This window comes from Coffea arabica, chromosome 2e, assembly GCF_036785885.1.
Source record: "Coffea arabica cultivar ET-39 chromosome 2e, Coffea Arabica ET-39 HiFi, whole genome shotgun sequence".
NCBI lineage: Eukaryota > Viridiplantae > Streptophyta > Magnoliopsida > Gentianales > Rubiaceae > Coffea > Coffea arabica.
Window position 1 is genome coordinate 55,606,142 of NC_092313.1, and position 6,257 is coordinate 55,612,398.

At 37.6% G+C, this 6,257-nt stretch overlaps 1 long non-coding RNA gene across 1 annotated transcript; it reads left to right on the forward strand.

The window, feature by feature from the left end:
• Positions 1 to 667: 667 nt before the first annotated feature.
• On the forward strand, positions 668 to 5,920 carry LOC113732571 (uncharacterized). The gene is made up of 4 exons (XR_011840849.1): positions 668 to 1,257; positions 2,246 to 3,412; positions 5,579 to 5,677; positions 5,881 to 5,920. It is a non-coding gene; the product is annotated as an uncharacterized lncRNA (long non-coding RNA).
• Positions 5,921 to 6,257: the final 337 nt, after the last annotated feature.

A 6,257-nucleotide genomic window follows, 5' to 3' on the forward strand; every position in this document is an offset into this window, starting at 1 on the left:
TACCATGGGTGAAGCACCCACTTCATCAGCTGCAGTTAGTCTGGCAAGGTGTAGACACCAAAATTTTATTGTAATTTCTTTTACTATTTATTTTTACTTATTATTTTGTCGTGTCAGTTTTACTCACTTTTTAGTTTTTTAGTTTTTATTTTTAGTTTTTATTTTTAGTTTTTATTTTATTTTTGGAGTTTTAGCATAGAATTTCTCGAAAAACAAAAAGAAGAGAAAAGCATTCAAAAATATGCTTTAGTTGTTTTTTATTCAAATTCAACGCTTTCTTGAAAAGAAAAAAAAAAGAAAAATGATGAAAAATGAAAAATGATGAGAAGAAAAAAAAATGAATGAAAAATTGCAATTTTTGCTATTTATTATTTCTAGTTCATTTTTTATCTTAATTTTCATTTCTCCATTAGTTATTTTTTATTAATTAGTTATCTATATTTTTGTTAAGTTATTATTAAAAAAAAAAGAAAAAAAAAGAAAAAAAAGAGTCCGCGGCATGCAAGCTGCGTATTTTGGCAGCTTGCAAAGAAGAGTGGTACATGGCCATCGGATGGCCTGGGTTGAAGAGGAATCTCCTCTTCCATCCTCACCCTTGAGGTGAGGGTTGGCCTGGTATAAATACAAGAAAGAACAACAGCCGCAAGCAGGAGAAGGGATGGGGAGATAGAAAAACAGCAAGGGGAAAAGAAAAGAGGGGAACGGCTAAGAAAAGAAAAACCAGAGAAGACTTGACGGCTGGTGGAGAGAGATGAGCGACTAGGGTCTTAGAAGAAAAGAACGCAGCTTTTGTGGTGGCTGGAAAGGAGATGAAGTGAGAGATTGAGGGGCTAGTTGACGGCAGAAAAAGAAAACAGAAGGAAAGAGGGTGACGGCTGCAAGGGAAAGAAGAAAAAGGAACGGGGAGCAGAATGACGGGGAGCAGAATGACGGCTGGAAATCTAGTTAGCGGCTGAGAACCAGAGAGTGAGAGAGCAGACGGCTAGAAACCAGGAAAGCGGGGGAAAGCAAAAGAGGGAGGAAGGATCTGGAAAAGAGAGAGAGCGGGAGGCGGAGAGGAAAAGAAAACGGCAACGAAGGAGCAAGCAGTGAAAAGGCAAAGGAGGAAGGTTTCGAAGGGGGTATTCGGCTGAAACCAAAGGGAGAAAGCAAGGAGAAGCGGCTGCCGGACAGAAGGAAAATGGCAAAACCAGGAAAAGACGATTCGACTGAGCAAAGATTTCATCTTCTGAATCAAGCTTTGATCAAAAGCTAAAGGTGATGTTTTTTCTACTCTGGAGCCATTTAGAAACTGTTGATTATGATAGAATGTAGAAAGTATTTGTCTTTACGCTTGTGTCATTTCCCTTCGTGAACCCTGTCTGCGAAATCTGGTTGGGATGGATGAATCCATGAGTATTGGCTGGATTTTAGGGACAGCTGTTAGAGTTTTCTCTGTAGGATTGTATGATGAGTTTCATGAAGCTGTCCGTCTAATGTTTATGAACGATCTTTATGCGTTTGAATGGACAAACCCAGAAAGTGACACAATACTTCAGGGAATTCCGTTTGATGTTTCCTCCTGGCCCGTTTGCATAAGTTGGGTGAATCTCGTTTGCTTGACCATTTTTTTGATCCCAGAATCTGTTTCCCTCACCTTTAAAAGTAGAAAGCTTGACCAATATTCAGTTATGTAGAATGATATTTACATGGTTTTTATGTTGTGATGTTCATGGGTCTCATGGAAGAAAGAGAACCAGTTTCTGATGCTATCGAAGGAGGGCTTAGATGATTTGGTTGTGTCAATGCTTTGTACCAGTTTGATGCTTGATGTCTCAATGGGTCGACTGAAAAGTGTAGTTTTGAATGAACACATCTAGGATTCATTAGAAAACCGACTTCGTTTCTTTGTTGTCGCATGCTCACCCATTTGGTTTTCCATTTGACCTGCAATGACTGGCTTCTTGCGGTAGGGTTGTATTAGTGCTGAAGTTTATTGGACTTTGGGGTAAGTAAGTTTGCTGGTTTGGGTCTGAAACTACCAGAAAATGTTCGAACAAGTTGTAAATTGATAGCAGAAAAATTGCAGCAAAACTTCTGTTTCCAGATTTGCATGCTTTTTCCTTTTTTTTGGCACATTAAGAATCCTGTCCAGATTATGTTAACTGAATGGTCTGAGACTTTTGTTAGTTTTTGGGTTCACAAATTCGTGAGCATTGCTTGACCATGCAGAATCAGCAAAGTCTCACAATTTTTCCACTTTCAGGCATGCGCTTTTGCTGTCCAAGTCTTTGTTGTGCCGCAGACTTGCTGCCGAATCATTTTGCATAAAATTCTCCAGTATTCGTATAATTTCCTTCAATGTTTGGTTTGTTGGATGAGGAGTTTACTTGCTTTGCTGGTTAAGTTCAATGTTGGACAGATGAAATGGCTATACTCAAAGCTGTCTAGAATCCATTTGTAAACGGAAATGCAGCAGACCTCTCTTTCAGTTGCAGCAGCTTTTGAACATCAAATGTTTGCATGTTTTTCTAGAATTTTGCATAATATCTTGCTAAGTTTTTTAGCCTATTAGATGCGGAAGTTCTTGATTTGGTTGCTTAGTTTTTCATTTTGATGTCTGGTGGATAAAGTTTAGATCAAAGTTGTGCATTTGGATGGGAATCTGCGTTTGGAAATGAAATTTCCAGCAAGTTTTATTTTCTGCCGCAACATGTGCTTCCCATTTGATCATTCGTTTGATTTTAACGGTTTGTGTTCCTGATTGGTTTGTGTTGAGTAAGGTGTTTAGTCGCCCAAAGATATTGAGTGATGGTCTTTGCTGGCTTTTTGTTTGAAGTCTTCTATGAAACTTGCATTTGAAAGCTTAAAGTGGCGGAAAATTCTGGATGAATGCTGCAGCAGAAAATTTGCTTTGCAGGATCTTTCTTTTGTGTTTGGTTGATTCCTTTTGTTTGCATTGTAAAGTGAGTAGATCAGGTGATGATTTGTTGTTGTGTGAACTGCATTCGATTTGGTCCAAAAGCTTAAGAAAGTACAAAAATGGGAAAAGAAGAAAGCCGTGCAGTTCTTGTTGCAGAAATGAAAGCAGAGTTTCTCTACGTAATTTGCATGCAACCTGCATGAATAATTTCCAGAAAAATTGCATTCCAACCCCCCAAGTTCCCCTTCATTTCACTATGACCCAACCATTTGAATAATTTCATCAATTTGATCCTTCGCAGTTTTGATTTTTGCAACTTCATTGTTTGTTTGCTTTAATTAATTGCTATATTTTGTTTAATTGCATTTTAAATCGTGACTTTAGGGGCTTTTTGATCAAATGAGCTTTGTGGTGCACATTTCTTTTAATTTTTCTTGATTAAAGTGGTACCTTGACCTTTTTATTGTTTTGAAGCCATTTTTCCTTCATTTGATCATCATTGCAAGGGAGGTATAATTTCTTTTCCCTTTTTGGCTCTCCTACGTGATCCAACGTGCTAAGTGAAAATTGCATGTCTACTTCGCTTTCCTTGCCTTTCCTTAATTCCTTGCATTTATTTCATTTACTTTTACTTTTATTTAAGTTATTCTTCGTGGGGTATGTGTACACCTCTTGGCTTGTAATAGATAGGGCTTGGAGAGCATTTTTGTCCATTTTCCCCTTCCCCTTTTGTTTTAGTTAGCAAATGTAATAGGTTCATTAGATTGATTGCTTGCTTTTGTTGCTACGTGTTAATTTGCTTTATTAGGCTCTTGCATTTAGTCGAGCATGCTAAGTGTTATGTGCTACGTGTTTATAGGTGATTGGCATGTCTACTTGCTTTCTATAGGCATAGATGAATGTAATAAATGCATGTTATCACACTAGTCCAATGCTAGATGTGATTCCTTTCCCGTCACCACACTAGTCCAATGCTAGTTGTGGTTCTTTGTTCCGATTTCCGCTAGTCCAACGCTAGTAGGAATTCATAGATATGGGCTAGTCCAACGCTAGACCCTTAGGGATTTCCCTCGCTAGTTCATACTTGCATGTTTCACTACATTTCATGCATTTTTTCTTAGTTTTTTAGCATTTGGCATGCTCCTCCAATCCTTTCCCCTTCATTTTAGGTTTTTGCATCCTCATGTTAGTTATAGGGTACATTTGCTTGAGAGCCCCCTTTCGATAAGGGAAACGAGCGAGTGTGGCTACAAAATAGCCTTAGCACGCTAGTTTTTCCTTCTAATCAAAGGGAAAATCAAAGTTGTGAAATTAGGAGTCACTCCCGTACCCGACTTGATGCACTCCTCTAGGTTCATGCATCTTCATCTTATCATATCACTTTTTTTTTCATTTTTATCTACATTTTTCACTACTTATGTTTTTCTCACTCCACATGCCATGTTCACACACTTTTTCCTATCACTTATTTATTTTCTACCTCACAAATTGCACTCGATTGCACTTATACGCATTTACTACTATCTATCATATTTTCATTCATTTGCACACAAACACCTTTAGTTTCTCAACTTGCACACATGCACTTGTTTTACATTTGCACACATGCACGTTTTTCTCACATTTTCACACTTGCACTCACATTTGAGTCTTCATTTGCATCGTTTGCGACCTCTACGAGGACTTTTCTTATTGGCCGCCGCAACTCATGTGGTTGGGATCAAAACGCCTCGTAAGAGACATTTTAGATTTAGGATTGCATTTCTTTTTTCATATCCATTAGTCATATCCAACATGCAATGTATATTTTGGGTAGAAGAAATTAGGAAAAGAAGGGCTAAGTCACGCAACTAGCTCTTGCTAGGGTAAGGGAGTGCCTTAGGTTTTGCCTTTGCCTTCTCCCTTATCAAATGTGACCCCCGATCCCTTTCTTTGGTTACGTAGACCTAAAAGTTCTTGAAAAGGGTTTTGTTTACTTTGCTTCCAAAAAATCACTTTTTTGGGTGACTTGGTACACCCTAACTCTATACCAAGTGGCGACTCCATTTTCCATGCAAAAAACCCTTTTTGAACTTTGTTTGGCCAAATCGTCGCATTTTCAAGTCCCACGGCCTTTTATTTTTATTTTCACACACATTCACATACATATTCCACACACCACTTTCACACAACATCAAAAAGTGGGGCGCGACACAAGGCATGTTTCAGAATGTCCCACTATGTTCCCAGAGGTAGGCTGAGTATATTATTCTTGTGTACCAAAGTGAGCTTTATAAAGTAATGTCCTCATCCTCAAATTACAGAGGCTGATAATTCTACCATTCTGCATTGACTGTCTGTGGCAGTATGATTGCTTCATCTTAGTTTGCAGATCTGAAAGGCATTTAAAAAAAATAAACTGACAAACGCCTGCATTTTCTATCATGAGCACGCACTTGTAGTGCAAAGTATTAGCAAATATCTTCATTTAGCAATGAGCGCACAGAGAGTTTTGAGATATCTGGATTATTGATATTGCCAATAAAAAAGTTGACCCAGAATCAATGGCCAATAAAAGAAAGTCTTCTACTTTGTTTAAATTAACATTGAAAGAGAGGGATTATTTGTATATATGTAGTTGCTTTACCTTTCTTCCAAGCTTTCTGCTGTCTTGTACTGATATTAGCTTTTGTTCAGATACTCAAGACCCTCTTTGAGATAGTTTTGTTTGAGGATCTTGGCAATCAGTGGAGACTTAGCAGACCAATGATAACCTTGATACTTGTAAATGAGCAGGTGATGTTCACAGCTATTCTTTAGCTCTTTTTTGTAAACCACTTCTTGCTGCTGCTTACAATGCGACACAACATATTGGGCCTAAGAATTTCCTTTTGTCTTATTCTAATGGCATTTTTTTAGGCCATTTGTTGTAAAAATTTCATTGTATCAATTAACTGTTTGTTTTCTCTTGACACGGATTGCAACAATTTTTTTTGCAGATACTAACAGATCTGAAAGCTCATATTTTGTCTTCACAGGAAAGTCTTAGTCTAGCTTTGACTATTTTTAATGATTTTTTCTTTTTGTTGTCAATCATAATGCAATACGTTGGTTTAGCATGGTTTTAGATGTTAGTTTCTGGCTGCTATAATGCGGTAGAACATATATTCTGAGTTGAAGTCCTTAATTGCAGCTTAAATATTCTAGAAAAAGCTAGAACTCTTTACCAAATTGTAAATTGATTAAAACTTCTTCACGGTCGGTCAAGTGAATTGGAGCATTTGCCTCTTTTTTTCCAGCAGTTTCCTTGGTGGCTGTTTTAGCACCTGTATTCAAGTTTAATTTTGGGATTTGAATATTTCAACCAAGCTAATTA